A 25,702-nucleotide genomic window follows, 5' to 3' on the forward strand; every position below is an offset into this window, starting at 1 on the left:
TTTAGCATAAATTAGATTTACTGTATAAGGTGCTGTGTTTGTGATTTTTTTTTTAATTAATGTTTAAATAGTTCTATTATACATGCATTAAATAGGAAAATGGTCTTATTCTGGCTGTGTGTACAACTTTACTAATATGCAATTGAATATTCTCCTCAAAGTTACAATTGAACAAGCACACAGTCTTGTCTTTAGCCTTTTTCGTGTGCAATCCTTCATTACTTGCATTATGTCATCTGATAATGTTTTTTAAAACCTTCAGTACTTGTGTGTCTTGATCTATGTTGCTTAGATCAACAAACCTTAATCAGTCACGTGAGAAGTATGTAGTAAATCACTGTAGACCAGCCTGTGGATTTAGTACTGTAGAGCAGTTGTGAAAACTTGAAAATGGAGACTACCGAAGTTTCAACGTTGTTTTCTGTATGTTGTAATACCTAATAGAAGAGAATAAAATTTCTCTGTTGAATTAACTTCTTGATCTTTTTAAGAATTTAGCTGTATAAATTTTATGAGTGTTTCCTAAGATATGTGGTAGATACACAAGTTTCTTCTAACTTATTTGCTACCATTCATACAAGTAGGATTTCTTTTCCTTAGCGTGATGGTTTTTTGAAGGTCAGATATTCTTAATCAGTAATAAGCATGTTTTACCCACAGAGCCTGAAAGTTGCATCCAACAGAATAGAAATAAAGTAACCAATCGTGCACATTACCATGTTAGTTGTAAAAGTTCTAGAGTATAAACTTTCCTAAAATATGCATAGTTTCAGAATATGGTGTTAAAGGTATTATCAAATTTCACTCAAGTGATTAGAGAAAGCACAAGAAGCATTATGCCCTGTTGCTGCTAATAATCATGACTGATAAAATTCAGAGATTTTGCTCTATTTGAAATCTAAGTATTGGCATCTCTTGCTATTACGAGTAGTTAAAAATACCTAAAATAGGAATAGGAACAAACCTTTTGGGTTGCTCTAGGCAATTTTTGCTTCAGAAAATGTAAACCATGAATTATGTCATCGAATATATTTGTTTGAACTGAGGGTAGGCTTGTTAAACTTGCTACTTGAATTAAAGCCACTAAATCACCAAAATCAGGAATTTCTGTATTCCTTGAAAACCTTTTCAACGACCCCGATATTTGCCTACATTTTTTTAGGTAATTTTTCCTTTTAATTTAAGAAATTTGAAAATTTAAGGTTTTTTTTTTAGTTCAGATTTATGCTTCATTCTTCATTGAAACATGGGGAAAGTGTGCTGTCTGTCAGCTGTATGCTTCATGCTGTCATCTTGTCCTTCATAAGTAGATTTGTTTCTGAAGTACTATGAGGACTTCCATCAGGTGAGGCCAAAGCAGGTTGACTTTTTTGGTTCTATTTTGAAGTTTCAATTTGTTAACTACTGTAAAGGGTCATGACACAGTAGGTACTTTAAAAAGTACCTGTTTTAGTGAAGGAATGAAGCAAACTGAAGTGAGTTCCATCATTTTTACAATTAATCTTAATTAGACATTTCTGTGGTTTTAGTTTACATTTCTCATCATCCAGTGGTAGCCAAAACCCTTTCGTTGGATGTAGTTAGAATAGGTGTGATACTTCAAGGAGAAAACGGTATTAACTGTCTATAATTCTTGCAATCTAGAAATAGAGTGCAGTTCAAATCACACTAAACGTGATGAGAATTGCTGTTCGTCTGGTGGATGTTACTTATGATACCTCACATGTGGGATTGTGCTAAGAAGAGTTTATAATTATGATTTTTAAAATAAATTTTGATTGAAGGTGATCATGATATGTAAGCCATGCCAACTTGTAAAAGCATTATTATTTAAAAGGACTCTCCGTCCTGGAAAAAGGACTAAAACTTTAATTTTCACTAGCTAGGCAGAGTTGCCTTTAGTTTCAGGAGTGGGTATAATCACCCCCTAATGTTCCTCTTGTGCATCCTTTACACTGTTCTGTAAGCGTTTAGACCTATACACATCTAATGCCAAATGTTCAAGTACGAGCATAAAATTTAAGACTGTAATTGGAAAACGTAATTTTTCCTTGGTTTCTGTAATTTGAAATGAAACAACGCCCTGAAAGAGACTGACTCATACTGTTGTGTTACAGCATTAAAATGCTGAAAAGTTTTCGAGAAAGAATACTCATGGAAGAGCAGGTTTCTGTGCTGCTGGCAGCTGGGCTGTCAAGAAGATGCATGCTGTTAGGCTGTCGACTCCTTCGAGCTTTTCACTGTTGTGTCTAAAAGATTAAAGTTACTCTTACGTTGAGTTTTGGTGAGTAAGAGGCTATTTCAGTTTTTCCCCTGAAGACAGTAGTTCAAATTCCCATTGGAATGGGAATTGGTCCCTTTTTAACCCGCGCTGTTATTTGTTGCCCTCTTATTGAAGAGTCAGATGGTAAATATTGCTCATCCCACCAGGCAGCTGGAAGGCAGACAAGAAGAACAGCTCTGCTAACTCGCCTAGGGTTTTAGTCTGAGGAATGAGAAGCTAGTTGACAAAGCTGTAAATGATTTAGGTTGGTCATTTTGGCCACCTATTTGTTTGCAAAAGTTGAGATGTTCTGAATTGAGGGGTGGATTGTGGGGGACCGATTTTAAATCCTGGTGTTAGCTGTGGCAGCAGGAACCAGCTCACACAGATCTGTGAAACCCTCTCCCTCGTGACTCTAGTACGGTGAGTGGCAGCTGGGTTATTAAGTGGGATTGATAAAAAAGCAGAAAAGGAAATGGATAGAGACTGAAATACCATGTTCAACATATCAGCTATCCTTTAATGAAAGAAGCCTCTGGTTTTCCACAGCATGCGGTTTGATGTGATATGGAAGTATCTTTTTGTGTGACTCGACAGGATGTTGTAATGTTTCCAGTGACAGTTTTCATTGCGTGCAATTGTGAACTTTTGGAGGCACAGAACTTATAAATAAAAGGAGAAGGGGAAACAAAGACTTCATTTTTCTTGCTGGTGTGTAGCATAGGGAGAGATATCTAGTGAACTAAAAGAAAAGGAGATGAAACATTTTTCCCTCCAGGGCTGCTGGTTCACAGTAGATGGTTGTAACCTAAAATCTTTTCAGTGCCTCCTCATCCACATCCACTAGAAACCCTTTTTCCTGTCTTTTTCTTTTTCTTTTTTCTTTTGCAGAGACTTAAATTGTGCCTTTCTCACTAAACTGTCAGTATGAACAGTGTTGTTAATAATGTTTTGTATTATTTTTGTAACCATTTGCCTGTAATGTTTATTTTTAAAAATAATTATTCAAAGCACTTATTTTAATCTTTGTATCCCCACTATATATATTTCTGAGAGTTAGGTTTTGTTATCAAGGTATATTTTAATATGTAAGAGATCTAGGGTAATTTAAAATTCTGACCTTTTGCAGTTGCCATTCTCTTGTAATCTTTGGAAGTTTTCATATTTTACCACTAATGTCTTTGCTAGTCTTGGACAAAGAACTGTGAACAAGGAAATTACCATTAGTCTGTATTGCCATCTGTGAAAATGTCAATTTCTAGTAGTTGAGAAAGTTGAAGGTCATTTGTATTTTAGATTCTTTAGTTCAAATTGTACTTTTTAGGTATTTCTTGAAAGAATTTTTCAGAGAAAATGAAATCGCTCCTCTGTATGCATGAGGAGTGATTATTAAACAGTCTGTGCTCATACTGGCTCAGCTGCATCTGTGTGTTAGGAAAGAGGGAGATCTGCCTTTGTTCTTCAGTGCCAGGGTATCAGAAGTAGCAATAGCAACAGAGCGAATGTATTGTAAAATCTCTTATTAGTGTAGATAAGGGTTATATCTCTACTAAATAAATTCAGAGTTCCTGAGGAAGGGTGAGAGTATATGAAGTTCGCATATAGGTTGGTTTGAAATGGGCGGGAGAGCAACCACTCTGCTTTTCCCTTACAAATGTGTGAGGAAATGTTGATGAACATACGGGAACAATGAGAAAGAAGAAATAATGAGAGAAAATAGAAATATCCTTAAGTTTTGTATTTTAATGTGGTATTTCTTTGCATCTGTGGTTAGTTTACTAAGTCACTAACTACTTCTGGTAAGTTTGCGGGTAAAAAAAATCTTTCATGTTACGTTAGAGTACAACGTGAATATTTGAGTGTTCTTGCAAATCCTAACAATTTCCTTTCCGTCTTTTTTTATCCTTTGTCTTAGACTGAAAGATTGTATATGTTCTCTCCCAAAGACCAGAACAAAAGTGGCAGGAAAAAATCAGGCAATAATGAGTTTCAATGTGTTACAAAAGGATGAATGACATTCCTAAGGGAAACAGAGTAGGAGGGTAGGGCAAAGGTCATTTAAACGCTGGACAGTAGCAGCTATTGTCTGCTGGGAAAAATGAGGGCCAACAAAAAAGCATATTTCTGCTAAAAAGTGTATATTCCTTGCAATAAATATTCAGAGAAAACAAAACAAATTCTAACCTTCAGCATTCTTCAAGTGCTTCCTTCTGAGACACAAAGCTCTTAATGCATCTGTGAAACAGAAAATGATTCCCAAAGAAGTTAGTTATACTTCAGCTGAATAAATTTGTGTCTTTGATGTATTCAACTACATGTTTTGAAGAATCAGAATGGAAAATTGTGAATTTTCTAACTCATATGTTAAAATGTTCCTTTTTTTCTGCTATGTCCAAAACATGTTTCGTATTCAGATATCATAGTCAGTCTTTATTTCAGAAAGCTGCTGTTCTGCTTTTACTATCAAGCTGTTAATCAACTAGCTTGTGCCAAAATAGGAATGATTGCTAGCACTTGTTCACCTAGAAATGAGTGTTCTTTCTCCTTCTGGTAACACCAGGTAACTTCACTTATTTGTTTTGAGGAACAGAAGAACAAGAGTTAGATTCATTCTTTTGGGTTTGGTATAGGTATAATAAAATGCACAAAATCTGCTGAAATAGGGATGTTGCCTACCTATGTAATAACAAGCAATTTCTAAGATGAGTCTGTGTGTGTTGCCATGAGTGTAGACTTGTGTATGAACATTTTTAAATCATCACTTGTGATTTTAAAAAGCATTTTGCATACTGCAATAACATAATCATTAACTGTGGCATTAAATAATTTTTTTGAAATACTGATTAATTTTTCTTAGATTTGCTGGCATCATTTTTTTTTGAGGAGCTGGAGTCCCACTGTACATCTGGAGATGGCTGATTTCTGATTCACAGATCCTTTGAAATGCTAGTATACAAACAGTATATAGAAAAAAAGCTAGGCTGATGGGCATTAGCTTTTCCATTTTCAGATGTCTGCCTCAAATACTGTAATCCTAACTATAAGTCAGACTTGAAAATACTCTGTCAGAATGGGGAAGTATTTAAAACAGTGAATTTAAAGGTCCATTTAATAGCACTGCTTTTTTCTTTTTCTTCTAAATAATGTAAGGTGCAGTAGTTTTCTGGAGTTTGCAGAGCATAGCTTTTCGATGATATTTGCCTTCAAGCAGGATATAAAGGATGATGGGGGAAATAATCTGCGTTCACTTTTTTTTACTTTTAGTATTTTTAACAACTAGGAAACGTACCACAGTTACCAAGTTTTTTACTTTTTGTGCTTAGGCTTCAAAGTCTATGTTACCCGTGAGTTTGTACTGTTGAAAGTACAGAAAATGATGACACGTGTCCTGGGTTCGGCTGTGGTGGAGTTCATTTTCTTCAGCTTCTCATAGTGGCTTGCTAACAGAGGGCAGGGAGTGCACAGGAAGCTGGAAAGGGACTGGTAGTCTGGGCTGGCTGAGGGGGTATTTGGTGCTCATGCTAAATTGGGAGAAGATTGCTGCTCGTGAAGGGGCTGGGTATCAGTTTCCAGATGGTGAGCAATTGCACTGTGCATTACTCACTTTGTATATTCTTTTATTATTATTGTTAATTATCTTTCTTTGCTGTTCTATTAAACTGTCTATCCCAGCCCATGAGTTTTACTTTTTTCTTCCCAGTTCTTTTCCCCATCCCACCATGGGGAGCAAGTGAGTGGCTGCGTTGTACTTGGTTGCCGACCTGGGCTAAACCATGACAGTATATTAAGCTTAGTTGCTGTATTTGAATCAAATCTCATTTGCCCGTGTGAGGGGGTAGAGCTCAGTCCATTTTGAGGAAGGAAAGAGCGAGATTGCTGGGGCGGAGGAGAGTAGAGAATAAGAACAACATTGCAGCCAGGTTCTCCTGGGCCAGGTGTATTTATGTAAGATAACTAAAGTCTAAGTCAGAAGAGAATAGATGATACAGGTCTTGAAGCAAGTGACAAATTCTATAATCTGATATGTGCCTGTGGTATATAAATGATGCTTTGTTCTAAAAAACTTATGTTCGAGTTACCTCAATCATACAATTGCTTGTAAGCTGCCTTTCTTCCTTCTCCAAGGCTTTTAAGTAGTAATTTAGCTGGTCCACTCAGGCAGGCAGGGCCAGGAAAAAGCTGCAAACCAGAAATGCAAGGAAGGGTCCGTGGTTTTTCCCTTCCAAGGTCAGTACTTTTGCCTCTCTCTGTTGCCAAAGAGGGTTGACTTTAATAGCTGATTCTACTCGGGCAACTGCAACACAAAGGTTAACGTGGCAATGCCATGTAGTGTGGCCTCCATCAAAATACTGTCTCAGGGCTTCTAGATAAAAACTCCTCTCCTTTTTTGCTCTTGAATGTTTGGAAAGAAAAAGCATTCCTTCTGCTTGCCTATGGATATAGCATCATTTGGTTTCTTGGTGGCTGGCTGAGTAGTTCATGTTTTCTGTCTAAAGCAGCAATTGCCTGATTCTCTTTTTTACAGACTTTGTAATCAACCAGCTTTTAATATTAACCTGTAACATGGTATCCATTCATAAGTATGCAGTAGTTTCCTGTATGGGAGAGTTTGTCTGTGTTGGTGTGTGTGTATTTTAGCATGTTAATGTTTGCCACCACTGGTACCTATTGTGTGAATCTCTGAAGTAAAAAAATTAAGCGTCCTGTATTCCTGAAAGGAGAGCTAGAGAGTAAGGATCAGAACAAGTCAGCTAAAGGAAGTGAGAACTTCGATTGTTAACTTTTTGTGGCCATCTGTAAAGTGAAAGTTACACCACTCTTTCATCTCATTGAAGCAATTTTGAAAATTTGTTAATAACTTTATTGTGCTTAACATAATTAAAACCTTAGCAGGGGAAAGCGAAAGTTTATCAGTAGAGTTCTGGGTTGGTCAAATGTGTAGGACTTGGAGACTTAGGGTCACTGATGAATGTTAACAAAGAAATATAACACAGTCTCAAATGGAATTACAGATAAGTATGGTTCTGCATCTACTATACACCAAGCAGTTACATGGGAAGAGTCTTGTGGCTTGAAATAATTTGTCGTGTTTAAAACTCTTGAAAATGTGCACATTTCTTCACTTTGTAATGTTAAAAGAAAAAAATTGATAGATGCAGATGTACAAGCGACTCTGTGTATGTGTGAATGTAAAAAAATCTAAAAATTACCATGGTGATAAACTGGCTGGAGAGAGGTAGAACCATGATCTGTTTTATTTTATACAGTTAAAATACAAAGTTTTTCTGACTAATTTTTCTTTCCACCTTCATTGATTTGTTCACAGTTGAGAAAACACATTAGCATTATATATAAGCTTAGTTTAATTTGTGTTTACAGTAAAATAGGCTCCATAATTCAACTTTGAGTCCTTTGTGGGCCAACTTGAGTGTCCAAATATCATCTGAAGTGGAAAAATTGCTAACTTTCAGTAGGCTTTTTTAGTTGAACCTTTGTTGATGCTATATGTAGTGTAAAGAAGTATCATTAAAATAACCTTTAGAGATTATATAATGGGAAAATAATTTTGTCTATGGTTACGTAAAGCAAGTAGTTTAGTATATTCTTTGTTCCAAAATGTCAGCTGCATTTTCTGAAAACCTAGAATCTGTGTTGTGGATAACACAAATGATGACCTCTTTGAAGAGAAACTAGATTGGGATCCTTTGTGTTCCTCCTCTTTCTGTAAGGGGCATTTCAAGTGGGATAAACTAGACAATTTTTGTAGAAGGCTATATCTGATATATAATATTTTAAGTATAGGTTTTTCTGTGCTTGTTCTTGAAATTTGTTGGCATGGTAGGACGTGGTGTTTTAGAAGTGGCCATTGCAGTCTGTCTGGTATAATATTTCTGGAATGTAAGCCTGCTTCACTTACTGTGAAGCCAGATTGATGCAAGGGAAAGTAACAATTCAGAAGCAACAGTGAATGATTTCAGGTGAATGATTGATGAATTTAAAGCTTTTAGGTACAGCCTGAGAAAACATACCGAGCTAAAGTCAGTACATTGTGGTTTGTACCAGGACTGTGAGGTGAGTTTTTACGTGGCAGTACATGAGTAGTCCTGGTCCTTATGAAGATCCTGCCAAAACAACACTCCTTGTTTTTTCTGACCTGCAGGGCATTGAGGCTCCTTGACACTGTGCAGGATGGGGTTTGAAAGCTGGGCAGGTCTCTTAACCTGAGCAGCCTGTCAGAAGTCCTTAAGCTCAGTGGTCACCCTGTAACACATTTCATAGATGGGAGACTTGCTTTATTTTTGTGTGGTGGGCAAGTTACGCTTAAAGATAGGAGAGGCGTGTGATTTCTCCTTTGTAGGGAAGCAAAGCTGCCATTGCTCAGGCAGCTGTGGGGCTGCTGCAGTCTGGAATTTGATGGTCATCTTATGCAGTTCGGTCTGCTCATTACTGTCCTCTCAGCTAGGAGCTTTTTCTGGAGAGGCTGGGTTTGTAATTACCTATCATGGCAGATCATTTTATTTAACAAAGCAAGTATAAGATACGGACATCCATCAGCAAATGAAGCAAAGTGGTCAGTGTGTGCTGATGTAATCTGGAAGCACAGATCTCTTCTCACCCTAGAGAGAACAGGTGAATTCCATCGCCTGGGTTTGTGCTTTGCTGGAGCTGTGGTTACGCTGTAATTTTTAGTTTGACACCTTGCCTGAATGTTTGCATTCTAGCTGTTTTCCATTTGCTGCCTGATGGATCTCTGTTCAGCATGTTGAATATTAGCCAATGATAGCTGCAACTGTCAAACCATGAACTCAAACAAAAGAAAGTATTGGGTTTGATCCTTTGCTCCTTTAGCTAGGAGAGAGTAGAAGACCATCTACGTTGTTTCTCCAGATTGTGCACAGTAACTTTCTTGAAAGGCATTTCAACTTAAAATGCCCTCTGGTTAAGGTGGTTGCGTTTTTCATTAGACTCAGATTTAGGTCTGTACCAACACTCCAGTAACCCATGATGCTTTTTCACATCCTCTGTGTTAACTAATCTCACGGTATTTGAGGTTTCCTGTTGTCCCTTACCACTTCTGTGTCCCCTTGCAGCCAGCTGGAGAAGGGATACCTGTAGCTGGTGTTAAATTATACACGTCCTTAGTGAGCAGCCAGCAGCCACAGAGAACCAAGTGGAGGATGGCACTTATGTGGCACTCTGCCTTTTTACACGCCTGCTTGCTTTAATGCAGCTTGATGGAGAGGGAAGTGGAGCTGGCCAAGACCACAGTGATTCCTTTTCAAATGTAACCAAGCTAAAAATTGCCTTTGGCTCCATAGCACACATGGAATATTTCATACAAATTGGATTTTTTTCATAAACTCATGACTGGATCTTGGAATTTTCATCCATGTTAGTAAGGTTATAAACCTTCTAGCTTTGGTTAGAGCAGATGTTAACAATAACAGATATTGTTTAGAACAAGTTTTCAAAGTATTTATGGCTTTTATTATCATTGTCTTCAATATTTTAAAAGAAAATCAATGACATGATTTTGAAATACATACTGATTTGTAATGATGAAAATGCTGATGACAATGCTGATTTGTAAAATACAGTTTCTTCTGATATGTTTTTATGTTATCCTTCTCCATACAATGTTTAAAAGACTCATGTTGAATTTAAATACAAGACTTCCATGCACTGTTAATTTTAGGAGATGTAGATTGAATTTCTAAGGAATTCTTAAAACCTATCATATTTAAATAGCATTTCACCCATAAGCTTGCATCAGCTGCAAAGAGAATTTAGGAAACTAAACTGTACTATGTTTTACACATCTAGAGAAGCTTTTGCTTGTAACTCCTTAGTGGTGGTGTATTTACAGAGGCCATTTAAGCCAGCGCTGTGTTTACCCTCACAGAACAATTCCAGTGCAATTTTTTTTTTTTTCCAAGCAGGGGAGAGGGGAGGCAGTGCCTGACTTGTCATAACATCTAAATAATTTAATTGGAAAATTCAGCTGTCAAACACTATGTTACTGAACTATTCCACAGTAATAGCTCTGCAAAAAGAAATAGGAGTGTGTATTTAGTATTCCCAAGTCAAAGTTTGGGAAACATAAAAATAGTATAATGCAAGAAGGACTGAAGTCACCATCATGCCAAGGTTGGTCATTTTTATGTAGGGCTAGTTATTTACTATTCATCTGGAAGCTTAAATTAAATATACACTGCTAATATAGACTTAAACTGCAAGGAAATTGAATTTGAACACTTGAATAATGAGATTATAGATTTGATTACCTTTAGGCAATGTAATAAATTTGCAACTTATCTTGTCTGATGGATGGATGGTAAATGAAGTTTGCAGAAGTGTGTGCACGGAACACAGCACGGTACTTAGAAGTGTGGTGTCATACATTTTTCTTTTGTGAAGACTAGGATTTTGCTTGGACTGCAGGATGATCCTGCCAGTGCTTAACGAAAACAGAGACAGATTACTAGGAAGGTGCCCTGGTAGGTTCCAGGAGACACTTTTCCTGGGCTTCCCAAAACATTGTAGATATAAAATGAAGAAATGCTTTAAAAATTATTTTACTTCTATTCTATGTAGACTTTACGTGTTCTTAATGTTTTAAATCCTGACCTGAATTTATGATGGGTAATTGACATAATATTTAAAAAAACCCCAACAAACCTGTTTCTTTGTATTTGATTTGATACTTTAGAAAAAGAATTGCAGTAGCTTTGCTTTTGCATCTCAAACTTCATTTAAATAGAAGATCCATGGCGTGTTTTTTTGCATTTAGATTTCCTGCTCAGTCTTCAAAGTTTGCAAGTTGAATCCAGAGAAATGAAGAAAGTGAGTTACAAGTGGAAATTCACGATTTTAGTAAATAAGGATTCCTATATTATGGTCATCATCGCAGAAAGTTATTCCTTTGGCCTTTCCTTCCTAATTTATATAAAGACTGTTAAGGGATCCAGAGAAAACTTCCATCAAGTCTTTTTAATAGGGAAGGTTTGAGTTGCCTGTAGAGGAGACAAGGCAAGCTTTGAAAGGTACAGGGCAGTATGCGGTTTCCTTGTTTCTTTCTTGTAGTCTAGGTGTCATAAATATTGTTAAAGACTAAGTAGTCCTTGTTACCAGTAACTTGGAGCATTCAGGATTAGTGGGTGGGGCTTTCAAACTACTCTTCAAAGAAAAAAAGTCAAGTTTGGAGGTAGCTTAGATTTAACTTTCAGATTTTGAAACTACAACATTACCTTTTTGGCCCTTTTTAGTTTCTAGAAGGGCTTTAAACTTATTTGTGAATACACCAGAGTGTATATTTAATTAACTGCAAAGCCTAGCGTTTTGAAATAAATACTAAAACCAGAAACTAAAAGTCACAGGAACTGAAATAATGTGGCCAAGCTATGGAAGCACATAAGAACTGGCACATGCCAGTTCCGTGTAAATATTGCAGAGCTGCAGAACTTGTGCTCATGTGACTTGATTCTTTTTTTTTATATCCAGGAGATCTTGGTTTGGCACAGTGCAGTGACTTTAACAGTAACATTCATGTAACCATTCTGATCTGGCAAATCCCAAATTTCAACATACCTTTTCAGACTTTGCTTTCAGTATAAAGAATACTGAAAATATAATTCTTTAGCTGGGGTTGCCTGAAAATAGCTGTAAACAACAGCCTGTTGTATTGGAAGGATTTTTAATGCATTTAGGAATAGGCCTTCACAGTCTCTCTGCATTTACCCTGTGCTCTGGCTTCTGTCTCCTCCAAGATTAATAACTGATTTAAGTGATGAGGTATGATCAGTGTGACTTTGTACTTAGGAAAAATTAATCTATTGGGAGAAATGAGAAGACTTTAAATAGAATTGGAAGAGGAGAACAAAGAAAGATTATATGCAATTAACTGTGAACTCTTTAAATAAAATTTTTCTAAAAGCTTAGAAACTGAAAGAATTCTTTTCTCCTCAAGCGTCTCAAACTGAAATTCTTCAGTACACCTTACTCTGAAGATTTTATGCAGCTTGTATTAATGTAGTGTTAGTTTCTAAAAATACAGATAATTATTTTGCTTTACAGAATGTATTGAAACATATAAAATATGAATGAAGTATAACTTCCCAGTCTAGGAATTCAGTAGTTTTTGGATGTCAAGTGAAGTTCAAGACAAAGTATCGGTTGCTTAGAAATACAGTAAGTTATATTCAGTATAAACACCACCAGAGGTATATGTTGGGTGATTCAAAAGGGCTACTTTCTCAGAGCTAGCTCCCCTCGCTTCCCCCCCCACCCACAAGACTTAGCAAAAATAGTGTCATATTAAAACAGGCAGAAAGAAGGAATAGCAATTAATGCAAATTACAGCTTTACATAGTCACAAGAATAATAGTAAATAATGGTCTGAAGTTACAGTGAGTTACACAAGTACCTTAAGCATCATCTGAATCTTCATATGATGCTAAGCCAGTGGAAACCTCCTAATGGAAAGGATAAATTGTTCGTCTGTCAGTGTTTTCAGTATAAAACTTGATGCCTTTCTGGAAGAAGAGATTTTCTGCATCAGAGGCTTAGTGGGCTTTTTGGAAACAACCTTAAATGCAGGCTTTCTGGCAGCGCAGGGACAGACTTACAAGCCAGCTGTTGGAGGCAGCAAATTTTGAACAGAATGTGTCATGTTATACGTAATTTCTCTACTGTATTTTCCAAATCTATATCTGGGGTCACATCAAATCCTAAACCTCAGCCATCCTACAAAGAGAGAACAGAGTTGAGTGAACGAAGAGAAAAGCTGGACTGTTAACAAAACTTGAAAGAAAAGACATTTAGGAGACTCGGGGGTTGCTCACAAGATAAAATTTGTTTCACTTTGAGCTAAAGTTAGTGTATTGAAGAGTGTTTACCTTATAAGAAAATTGAATGCGTGTGACAGTGGCATGTGTTTTGGCCTAATATTAATGTTGTTGTACCATGTGCCAGTTTTGTACCCACACAAATATATATTCAAGGGGTTTTATTCAGGACAGTGGTTTCTGCCTTGACACCAGTTCATACAAAGGTGCTGAGTAGAACGGTTACAAAGCTGAGGGTTGTGTTAATGCAGTTGTGATTTGCAGGGGTTTTACTATACATTTGTGTTTCTTCTAGGAGTAGATGATAAGCTTGATTCTACCTAAAGAAGGTACAAGCTCATACAAGAGTCATGAAAAGCCAGCCCTGCTAGCAGTGAGCTTTATGGTGCAAGTGGTCCTACCAAGGTGACCAAGTGATGGAGTTCAAGTGTCCTGTTCAAGGAGTTGTCTTTCATCAGGCCTTGCTGGAATCTGCATCAGATAACTCTGAAGCAGCACAAACTGAATTCTGTTTTCAAAATACATCTCTACCAGTTTAGTAGCATAAATAGTTAAAAGAGCTGTCAGTTTTTCATTAGCCTATCTGAGTCTAACCGCTTGGCTCCAAAGCAGTGCTTTCCCATAATAATGCATTGTGTTTGAACCGCGTAATTAAAATACTTTTTATCTAAATGAGAAAGTTGTATTTCTTGTAAGCTGTTCTTGAGCATTTATTTGTGGAACATAATTATTCTGTGCATTCTCTGTTAATGTAAGTAGGTGGTTATTAATTTGCTGTCTACAGAGTCTCAAAGACAGGAAGTCCTTATGCAGTAGGAGTTTACAAGCTTTTAAAGTTTTAGAAGTTAAAATTGCTCAAGAAGTGCATGGTCTCAGCCCCGTGGAAGAGCTTACCATTTCCCGCAAAAGAATTTCTGATGTATAGTTCCTTCTTCTAGTTACTGATTTTGTCTGAGCAGTTTTATTCTCCTCAAGATGCAGCTCTTTTAAAAAAAATAATCTGCCTGGATATCATGGAATTAACTTTCATAGAATAAACTTCTAGTGGGATTATTCTGGTTGGAGTGAGAACTGGTTTAATTATTTCAAAGAAAACATTGCTCTCATGGCATGTATCTCGTTTTACAACCAGAGAACTAACCACTTCTTTAGGTTGGGAAAGCTTGGGCTATATCTATATTAGCAACTAATCTGCAGTGGGAATGGATCCATAGAAGAAAAAGCAGTGGGTGCTGTGGACTTTGGTGTTCACAGTCTGTATTTTTTCAGAGGTAATACCCTGGGTAGACTGTAATTCCAAGGAATGTTGGAACAGTAAATCAGTGTTGGAACATGTCTTCCATCTTAGTTTCATCAAAAAGTAGTGCAAATAATATACTTTAAGACTGCTCCAAAATGAAAAAAATATGTATAAGAATATTCTACGTATTAAACTTTGTCATACGTATATCTACTTGATTAAATTCATTATGTAGAAGTAAATATTTTCATTTATAGCATGAATAGACAAAATGAAAACCACAAGCAGATCTGAGATGGTTAATGGTATAAAATATAAATAAACCCCCTTTGTTAGGGAAGGAAAATGGTCATTTTCATTGAACTGGATAAAAAAAAAGGTTTGGGGTTTTTTTATGTTTATATTGTAGACAAATAGAAAAAATTACTTTCCTTAACTTTTCCAAATGCTTGAGAGTAAAAAAAAACCCGTTATATAAACTTGTTTTTCATAGAGACAGAGTTCACTGGTGTTCTGTGGTACAAGTCTAAGAGATACTTCAGACATCATTTTAGAAAATGACTACAAAGTTATTGTAACACTTGGAATAGTGAAGGGTTTATAGGAAAACTTGTATGGCAGTCAGGTGGAATTGCTTTTAAATTGTTGCCTGAGATAGAAAGGATGTGTGCTTTGAGATAGAGGACTACTTTGAAGAAGCAGCTTTCTGCATGTAATACCTAAAGCTTACCATTTTGAAGGAGTGTGTACCAAATACAAAAAAGACGGGGGAAGACTTCCCTATGAAATAACCCGTAAACAGAGTGATTTAATCAGTGTTAAAACAGCACAGTAATAATCAGCTTGTTACTTTCAAATTTCCTCTTCTTGTCTCAGTGGGTGGAAATACAGTTGCATATGCAGTTCCAGGAGAGCCAATTCACCTTCAGGAGCAGGGACACCTGGAGGTGGGAGGCTGGGCACTCCAGGTAGGGAGCTTGCTTGCAGAAAGGCAACGTAGGGAAGGTGAAAGTGGGCGCAGATGATGTTGGAGGAATTTGGAAACACTGAGTATGTAGGTATAGGATTAAGAAGGGCAAAGCTCAGGCTGAACGGAATCCGGGGAGGTTATGAAGGTCAACAGGAAGGGATTGTAAAGCTGGTGCAGTGACAGCAGAGGACAGTGTGGTGGTGTCAGGCAAGGCAAGGAAATATCTGCATGCCAGTTCAGAGACAGTAAACTCAAAACATGGGGATCAGTTTTGTTTTCTACACTAATGCTTTTATGCTAAAATGTATTCATTTGAGCAATTTGAAAGGTGAAGCATCATGCTCTGGGTAGGTAGTATGGGTTCAACTCTGTTCTAGCAGTACTACACTCAGCAGAAGACTCATTTGTGCCAGGGTGCTCTTGAAGTTTGTCTACTTTTACAGTCTGGGTCAAATAACCAGGAGGTGCAAACTCCAGTTTGTCACTGCGCAAGAGATAGATGTTAACATACCATTCTTCTGGCTCACTCAGCGTTTTTCTTGTAATAAAGAACATACCAGAACATTTCTCTTGCAGAAAAATGCATAATTTCAGCTAGGATTAGTTGCCATTTCAAAAGACTGACCAGCTGCTTCAAGTACCATAAAAATGTTTTGGAAAAAAACCCAGATGTTCCAGGAAGTTATGAGGCATGAAAAATTTAAAGAATAAATACAAATAAATAGCAAATAAAGTTTATCATTTACTCTGTGCCTGCAGTGAGCATATATTTGTTATACTACAGTGACAGCTAAAACTAGCACCTTTTGTTTTCCGCAGTAGGCAAGGGGCTGTTTGAAGTCAGGATATTAAAGGAATTAGATTGATTCCAAAAGAATTTCAAGGGAATGAAGGAATTTCAGGAGGAGGAGTATATGGTACTGGTCCAAATCATGCTTGGCAACGAGAGTTTGCAGGGAATACCTGAGAAAGATGTGTGACAGTGATGATGTTCCCATCCAAAGGCTGAACAAGCACCTGAAGATTTACAAATAGTGGAAGTGATGGAAAATGAACCTAAAAACACTCTCTCAGCAGGCTGTGGAATGTTAAATGCCATCTCAAATTTTTTAAATCAAATTCAGATAGGAGAGCTGTGTGTGGTTACTATCTTCTTTTTATATCATCGACAGGGTTGTTTTAATTTTAGAACTTGAACTGTTTTGGTGGGGAATACATACACACTTGATTATGATGGAAAGCAAAGCATGGTCAGATAAGTAGTCATGCCTGTCAACCTTGATAAGTTTTCATCAAAAAATGCAGCAACCTCTTTGTCTGCAACTCTGTGTTTTCCCATTGCCCAATTTTTGGCAGCAAAGTATTTGAGAGATTAAAGGAACGTTTTTCCATGCTGATCTCACCGAGAGTAATCATACCAAGTCACTCCCTTGTTTGGAGTCATTTGCTGGCTTTGCTCTTTCTGTATCATGTTCAAACTTCTCACCTTCAAAGCGCAGTAGGAGTTTGCTCTTGGCAATCTCACTTCTCATTTATTCTTTTCAGGTTTTTTCAGTCAGTCTTCTCACCTGGAATTTCCTCTCCTTTTCTTGGCGCAACAAGTAAACTTGCTCATTTTCACATCACAGTAAGGGAAGCGTGTTTACGTTCATTTTCAAAGTGTAAGAACCTTTAGAACAATTCAGAGCGTTACTCTTAAATTTTTGCATTGTTGATAAGCCCTCTGGAGCTTTTGATATTTGTGTTCGAATCTCAGGTTCCCTGAAGTGAGGACACAGGGGCCTCCTGTGTTCCAGTGCTTTGTTGATAAACCAAATGTTCCAATGTTGTGCACTAAGTAGATGAACTTTTTTTTTTTTTTAAATGAGCAAACAATGTGTGTGCAGACTTGTGAGAGAATTTTAAATGTGGATGGTAAAACAGATCTGTTTTTCCAATATTGATAGGTTATGTTTGATGCGAAAATGAAAGAAGAGATAGGTATTTTGATTAGCCGTATTAAGACTGGTCGATGACATAGATATTTCTATTTGTTTCTTTCCTTTGTTTCTTTAGTACAGCACAGTCACAGGTACCACATTATTAGTGGAGTCTTTAGGTGTTAGTAGTACCCCATGGGGTTATGTAGTCTTTCTGTGTCTTTATAATGCAGTGGAATTTTGTGTTAATGTGTTTAGAGAAAAATATAAAAGACTATTAGATGAAAGGAAATGTTTCTTAGCATTGCAAGATGTCTCCTTTCCCTGAGATTGCTGTTGACTGTGTCCCTTTATCTTCATCAACTACTGCCTGTGCTGCAGGAATTCTCATGGGCTGTCATGTAAAATATGTCTGCCATACTGGCTCTAGAAACTACAAGAAGATGTTTGTGAATATTTTGTTGGATCGATTTTTTATTTTTTTTCTTTTCTTCCTGGTGGCTGTTAGAAGCTGTTGCCGATTGCAGATTGTAGTGGTTGCAGTTTTGATGCTCTATTTGTTTGTGGAAGGGTATGCAAAGGCCTGTGGCATCTCTAACTGCCTCCCATTAAGCCAATGGGAAAGAAAAGTATTTTGGGTTTATGTGAAAATGTCTATTGAATTTGAAGTTCGAGCTCAGAATGGCGTACATTTTGCTTGAGAAATAATTATTTGGCTCTTTAAGCAGTTGTATATAGGGCTTTTGACAGGGAGAGAGACTTCCACATAACTGTGTTAGAAGGATAAGCGTTAACATGGGCAGCAGCAAAAAGATGCCAAAGATGTTCCAGTTCATGTGGAAAGTAAAATGAAGAGTGAAAAGGGAAGGCTACACAACAGCCAGGTAAGAATAAGCTTAGGAAAAGAATTCAATACTCAAGTACGGTCTTTATTTTGCTAGTTTTGCAGAGGGTTTGGGCTTTTTTTTTGCCTCTGCTGTAATTGCTGTTTTGCGATTTTCTGTTCATATAACAAGCAAAAAAGCGAATGATAATTTAAGAATCTGTGTTGGCACAGGAAAGCTGTCACACTTCCCATAAACAATTTTGGATACGGAGCTAATAGTTATGAAAGACGTTTACTGAGTGACTGGGCAAAATGAGGCTTTTTGCTAAACACAGAAGTACTGTCTGGCAATTTGGTATTTTGAACAGTTGAATGCTGCTTTATTCTGAGCTTCACTGATACATACCACAGAAAACTATGAGACACATTATTTATAAGTCTTTTACCAAGTCTCTGACGGGCTCTTGACTTTCATATACTTTATAGTATGTGATTTTCTTTTTTTGATTTATTATTTTCACTTCTTTTCTCTCTACATTTTTCTGATTTGTTTTTCTTCTTCTCTTCCTCCCACAATGCCTCACTCCAAAAAAAAAGTCTTAGCACTATGATTGTACAGCTGGCTTGAAAAATAAAAGTGCAGCACTGGATCAGTAGTAATGTATTGCACCCATTTTCCAAAATGCTCTTTAACAAGATAATACCCGTGAGCTAAGTTTCTTGCACTTTTACAGATGTGTGTAGAGAAAGTGGAAACAGCAACACTTTCTAAAGCGCTTAGTGTTTACCTCCCTTTGAATGTCCATAGGGATTTTAATACTGGCAAGTAGGATGTGGTTGGGGAACACTAGATAAAGTTTAAAATCTCACCCCACACTGAAACTTCTTTAGGGACGTACAAGTAGTTTGTGGCAGTCTGGGGCAGGACTAGTGGGTCCCACTACCCAGTCTCACAATTGTATTGCTCCTCTAGATGTATGCTTGGTTAGAGGGGTGAGCGTCTATCTTTTTCTTTCTTGGAGTATGTAGTATTCTGATTTTAAAGCCATAGGGTGTATTACATGAAAACAGAATGCTTTGAAAAATACAGTGGTAGAAGAGTTTCAGTGAAATGAAATGAACTTACACTGTGGATCAGCTTCATGTATTTGAAGATATTCAGAGACCCACATTGCTGTGCAATGGCACTGGGACAAGGAAAACTAACAGTTTTGTGGAGATGTAAACACTAGTGAGTTGTAACATATCAAGAAAAAAAAAATGGGGATAGTGACATTTTCAGACTGAACAGTGAGCTTGGTATAACAGCTTATAAGAGCAGATCTTTAAAGCAAATCATTGCTTTTGGAAAGAACTATTTTATATAAACATCTTAATCCTACATAGTGCACACTTTAAAGTTTTGTTTATATTCTTACAAGGTTCTGTTTTTCTCAAAGCAAAATGGTTTTGTATTAAGCAACTAATCAAAAGTTTTTAAAGCCTTGGAATGAAATTGTTTGATGTGCATTGGCTTTCATTTTCAAAATCAGTGGGAACAGAGACCCAAATTCTCTTCTGCGTCTTGGAAGTCACCTCCTCAGTTTTTCTTGTGCAGAGCAGTTTCCTCATGCTTCTTTCTCCCCCCTCCCCCCCATGGAAGAGGCAATCTCTAATACAGGATATAGTTATTTTCTCCTCTCCGTTTTTTCCTATTTTTTACTCACTTGTTTGCTTATTTTGAAAGCTTAAGATTAGTATAAAGTGTCCGAAATTTTCTTTACTTAGCAAGCCTCAGAAAAACGAGTAACTGAGAACTTTACATTTTGGATAGACAGAGGAAAGAAGGTGGCATTTTGGACACTCTTCTCTCTCTTGTTTTTTTTTTTTCCATTTGAAAAAAAGTTTTCAAAACCACAGGTGTTGCGCAGAAAGGGACTGGGCTAAGTGCCTTTGGAAAGCTTTGTAAACGTCCCTAACCTTCCATATTATTAGCCTGATTGCTTAGGCCTTGAGGCAACATTTTTAAATTCCTTTCGCTCTCCTGTATTCCAGCTTTTACTTTCAAAACAACTTTGTGGGAGTTGCCCATACTTATGTTAAACAGACTTAAATTTATTTCTTGACTTCAAACCAGAAAAAATGCAAAAATGTTTTCTTCTAGAAGCTCTTAAGACAGAGGAAGCAGAAAGGACTTTCATAAACTGGCTACTTTAAGTAGGTCATTGATAGATTACCTCAAAAGAACACATAAAAACTATTTACATGGGGAGAGCCGCTACCATTCTGTTATAAAATGCAGGGTTTCTCTGAGCTTGTGCTCTGAATTTCTTCTGCAAATTACCAACAGTAAAGTTAACTATTGATAAAAGTCCTGGAGAGAGTCAGGCAAAGGGCTCTGGGAGTGCTTGGCATTTCAACCTGTGCTAGATGGCTGAAACCTGGAAATTAATAAAAGAGTATTATAGAGTCATATTCTGATATGTCACACACTATTGCATATAGAGCTAGTACTGGTGTTACCTATCATATGTTATAAGCTTTAGAGAAAATTTACCATATTCCGTTAGCTAGAGAAGCTTTGCAAGTCTACTGAATAAATTTTAACTTGATGATCAAATTAAATAACTTTAAAAATTTCATCCCATTTCTTCATATATCGGGAACCTAGAATTTTTACTGATTGCAGTAACAACTATGTTAGCTCAATGGTGGTTTTTATCCTTCATCCTCTTTTTTTTTTTTCCCAAAGGAATATTTTTTCAAAATGTTATGTAGGTCTTGGTGAAGTTAGGCACAGGTGGTTTTCAAACCTGGTCTCTTTAATCAGGGTAACCTGGCTAGCTGGTTTCCTCTTGATGCCCAACTTCTCCTACCTTTATTACAATCAAAAACTGTACCGAGCTGCAACTAACAGCATTTGAATATAGCATTTCAAAACAACAGGGTTTTTTCTGCTTTAAATCAAATGTGTTGGTGATTTTATGTGTGCTGAGAACAATGAGATTTAGTACAAATACATCATTAGAAACTAAAAGTGAATACAGTTACTGACATTAATGTTGCTCACTTCCTTAATCTAGTGAACTGTCATATAAAAAAAACTATTTCACTGTATTAAGTAGAGCAGGAGTAATTAATATCAGATGTTACCAATGGTTTATGTTTATAGTTATTACAGCATACTGGCAACTTGGTACGGATTCCTGACATAAAAAAACATCTTATATTTTTATCATTCAGATAGCAGGAACCTCAGAGGTGCTGTAACTAGAAATCATTTCATTTGCACTGATGACCTCTGTGTCTTCCAAGATAGTTCTGATAGAAGTATGTAAAATTGATTCCAGTAACAATTTAGTGTCAGATGCATATCCATGCTGAAATTAGTGTTTCTCTGAGTGAATCTGACCTCATTTGTATTGTTCCTTAGATGAAAAAAATAAATGCAGGGAGCCAGCTTTTAACATTCTACTTGGATTATAGAGACTTTGTGTTCTGGAACTTGAAAAGAAGTGGGGAGACTTAAGTTTCAAATGTTGTTTGGTGTGTTCTGCAAAACTATTTAATTTGTTCAGGTGACAGCAGAACACGTATAAGCTTAACATAGGAAGCTTTTTCCTTTCTTTAGAAGGAAGTCCTACTGAAGCAAGCATATCTATTAATATAAGGTCTTCAATGAAGTATTCTTATAAGCTCTGTTTCTCAAAATACATGAAAATTTACATGCAGGTACAGAAAGAACAGAGGAGACTGAAACAAGAAGTAGAACTAGAAAGATCGGATGGGTTTAAATTAAGACTTGAAAATGGATGTAGGAGCCAGCAGGATGAAAGAAACATGAAAAAAAACGTAGGTGCAAAATGGAATGTTCTTGCATGTAGAACTGGACAGCTTGGTAAAGGCCAAAAAAGGCAATAAAGCAAAAATACGCATTAAAGAAAATAATAAAAAGGATGCATTTGAAAAAATCGAGTCAAGAGGGCAACAATATGAAAAAGAATCGACTAGAAGATTAAAAGAAGCAATATTTTAATTGTCATTAAAAATGTTTTTATGACTACAAGTCAGAAGATGAAAGGTTGGGTATAGCTGTACCTGCTGGAGAAAGTACACCTAAAGAACTTGCTTGACTCAATTCTGCCTTTCAACAAGTTGGCTGCAGCATATTTACAGGCTCCTTTCCTTTAGTAAAGGCAACTTTTGTTGGCAACCAAGTAGGTCGTACAGTACTGATTCTTTGGGGAAAAAAAAGTTGGGCTGATAAAAGTCCCTCTGTAGCACTGGACTTACTGTACTTTCAATTGCAGTGTTATTGGAGATATATTGTAATAGTTCCTCATCTTGTCTTGGTTTTAATGTAACTGTTTATTTGAGGAATTGCATGGAAAGAAAATAAAAGGTAGCTAAAGACAAATAATTTTTCTGTCTTTATTTGTAAGAAAATTGCAAATACCTGGTGTTTATTAAAAATCCTCTTATAACATGGTTCAGAAGGATAGTAAGTTCCAGTTTTAGGCTTTCTCTGTTCCATTCATTTCCTTAGGAGGGGATTTACTATTTTTGCTACTTTAGCTTATGTGGGTTCTCCAAGTGCAATAAGTTATACACCGAACGCTGTTTTATGCCAGTGTAAGCATATTTACATTTGGGCTTCTCCCACAGAAACTCCTTTTTAAAAGGAAATCAGATCTTGTGTTTCTGTGCAGGCAAAAGTTTATCTTGGCTTAAGCTCATGAAAAATACATACAGTTGCATATTGTCCGTTAAAAAATGAGAATAAAGGTCAAAATAGGGTGACAGAAGACCAACTATAAATCTGAATAGGGAAACTGTAAGTGAATTCTATAGATTTTAAAGACAGAATGTCTAGGTTCAGTGAAGAGATCTGAGGGAGACGAACCTCACATGTATATGAATGCATATGATCTTTTTCATATTCTTGTTAAGCGGTTTGTTTTGATGTCGTTATATATTATTTTATTTTATTTTATTTTATTTAGAAGGATCTGGCATGTGAAATATATGTATATCCATACCTTAACTAAAAGTGAATTTAATCAGTTTGTGTATCAGCAGTAGCATTAGAAGGTCCTATATTTTTGCATAAGGATTTCGCATAAGGACTGAGGAAATAATTTTAAGAAACCTATTTTGTCTGGATTATCTGAGTTTTATATTTCCTAAAATGGTTTTGGTTTTTGTTTTTATGGTTTGTTTTTTTTTGTTGTTGTTTCTTTTATAGTTTGGGTTTTTTGTGGGGTTTTTTTTTTGTTTTGTTTTTTTTTTTTTGTTGCTTTCTCAAAGAGCTGGCAGGGTACATGGTAGCTGGAAACCTATGGGTAGGCTGCAAAGTTTTTATTCCAAAGCCTTCCTTTCATGTTTAGCCAAGTCTGAGACACAGAGTGAAATGTAAACTCCAGCTCTGCATATCCTCACAGCCTTCTCTTCTGGTGAACAGCCAGAGAGGCAAAAGGGAGGCTGAAGCTGCCCAAGGCTGCTGACCACAATGGGTGGGTAGGCACCATCGGAAGCTGCAGCTCCTGTTTTGCTCAGAGGAGGAGAAATGTGAAGATGGTGATGGAGGACCCTCGTACCATACCCTGAGAGTGGTGCTCCCCATTGAATTCACTTCATCCTCCCTCTGGGACTGAAGGAAAAGGCATTCACTTTACTTCTGTTCCGAGTCGTTTAACCGTTTCTCTTTAATCCCTGGCAGTCTGACTGAGAACTAAGTATGTATTTTGTTGAACTTTGTTCTGCTTGAAATTACGGAGTGGAACCATTTTTATTTAATGTGGGAAACAAGCTTTGCAGAAACTCAATCTGTGCACTGGGAAAGGAACTTCCTATAAAATACAAACAGATGTTTGTATGTCCGAGTGAAGGTTTGCTCGTGGGAGGCTTTGTGATAGTCTGCAGAAATGCAATATCGAGTTCTAGCAATTAAATGATGACTAATTGATGAGTTTGATCACTTTGGCATGATCTGCTGCGCTGACGCTCCTGGATTATCTTGGCTCTGTTTGTTTTTAGAAAGGTTTTTTCCCAACTGTATTTTACAAACACAGCTAGTCTTAAAGTTTTTTCTTGGTGTGGTTTCATAAAAAGCTTTCTTCTGAGACATAGGGGCAATTCCTGGGAGAACTCCAGCTATTCCCTCCAGTGCAAGAGAGATGCATATGTCTTGTAGTAGCCATAATTGCTTGTGTCCCTTTTCCTACCAAGTAATTCTTCAGTGTGTAGACACCGAAGAGCTGTAATTTGTTTGTTTGTTTATTTGTTTGTTATTGGGATGGGAATGGATAAGCAGGCAGTGTTTCCTCTCTTGTGTAGAGTTGTGTTTCTTTTAGCTTCAACCTGCCCTGTCCTGCCTAGTTCCTCCCCCCATCCCCAGTTCTCTCTCTGCACTTGTCCCTACTACATCTACGCTGGCTGCTTTCTTCATTCTGTCTGGTCTGCAGAGAGCACACGGAACTGAAAAAACACATACATACAACATTTTTTGATTCTTCTGTTATGGCCATGAATTTCCCCCTCAATCAGTTTGGGCCCACAGATTTTCTAGTTGATGTCTTAATGTTTTTCCCCATCTAGATTTATAAAAAGTATGCCAGTGGTGTTTACATTTTGTGCTGATGCAGTTAAGTTTGATTGTGAAGAAAATACTGTTTGCATCAGCCTGAAGATCACAAGGTTTTGTGAGCAACTGCATGGATCCTACTAATACAGTATCTGTAGTACCCATCCTAGATGCAATAGAATAGATTGTGATTTGCGTGTTAGTTAAATCGTACTCATCTGTATCTATGTATATACTTATAGTCTTCCTTTGACTGTTTGGTGTAGAAAGAAAATTCTTGAATATGCTGATCCTTAAGATATCATTTATCAATTCATTAAATTATTGATCTGTTTAATAAAATAATGCACAACAATTAACAGTGTCCAAACAAGTTGGATTATATTGAAATACAAAATTTTGAAGTGTTAAATATAGAATGTTATGAAGTGCTCTGTCTTCTGACCAATGAGACAGACTGAAGGTGGTAATTCCTTCTGAGAATGTATTTGCATTGTATGCATACCTCTTGAGATGTTTCAAGTTAAACTCCAGTTTACAGTCTGAGCTGGCAGAATACTTGAGAGGAGAAACATACCATACTGTAGATGTGGTGAATAACATTGCCAACATCAAATTTCATTAAAATTTGCAGTTACTATGTGGTATGGCATTAAAGATGTATAATACTGTACTCTAGTGGACCATAAATGCTGTCTTTGCTATGGAGAAACTGCCTTTGTAATGCAGTCTTTTCAGGGTGAGCTACCCTCTAGGTTTTTAAAGTTGGAGAGAAAAGAGAATGCTGCAGACCTAATACTAGAGTTGTAGAGTTTTGTGGCTCACTCTTAAAAATGTGGACGTGTAGACTGAGCAACTAAAAAAAGAGTATCGCAGTGTATATAAGGAAGGATGCCGTGGGATTATATTGTAATCCTTCTGATCTGACTTCAAGAGTAGCACCAGTGACCTGTAGTTTTCAGATATTATGGAGGAATCAAGTGAAGAAAACCCAAGGATGCACACCTTCAACTGATTTTTTTCCCCCCAATAATTCTTTTAAGCTGTGTTTTAAAATAAATGAATAAAACAAAAAGGT

At 36.8% G+C, this 25,702-nt stretch overlaps 1 protein-coding gene across 3 annotated transcripts in view; it reads left to right on the top strand.

Moving 5' to 3' along the window:
- The window catches only part of SH3RF1 (SH3 domain containing ring finger 1), an 88,092-nt gene that overhangs the window by 25,136 nt on the left and 37,254 nt on the right, over window positions 1-25,702 (top strand). The gene's annotated exons all lie outside the window — the stretch shown is intronic.

This window comes from Cuculus canorus, chromosome 4 (genome assembly GCF_017976375.1).
Source record: "Cuculus canorus isolate bCucCan1 chromosome 4, bCucCan1.pri, whole genome shotgun sequence".
Lineage (NCBI taxonomy): Eukaryota > Metazoa > Chordata > Aves > Cuculiformes > Cuculidae > Cuculus > Cuculus canorus.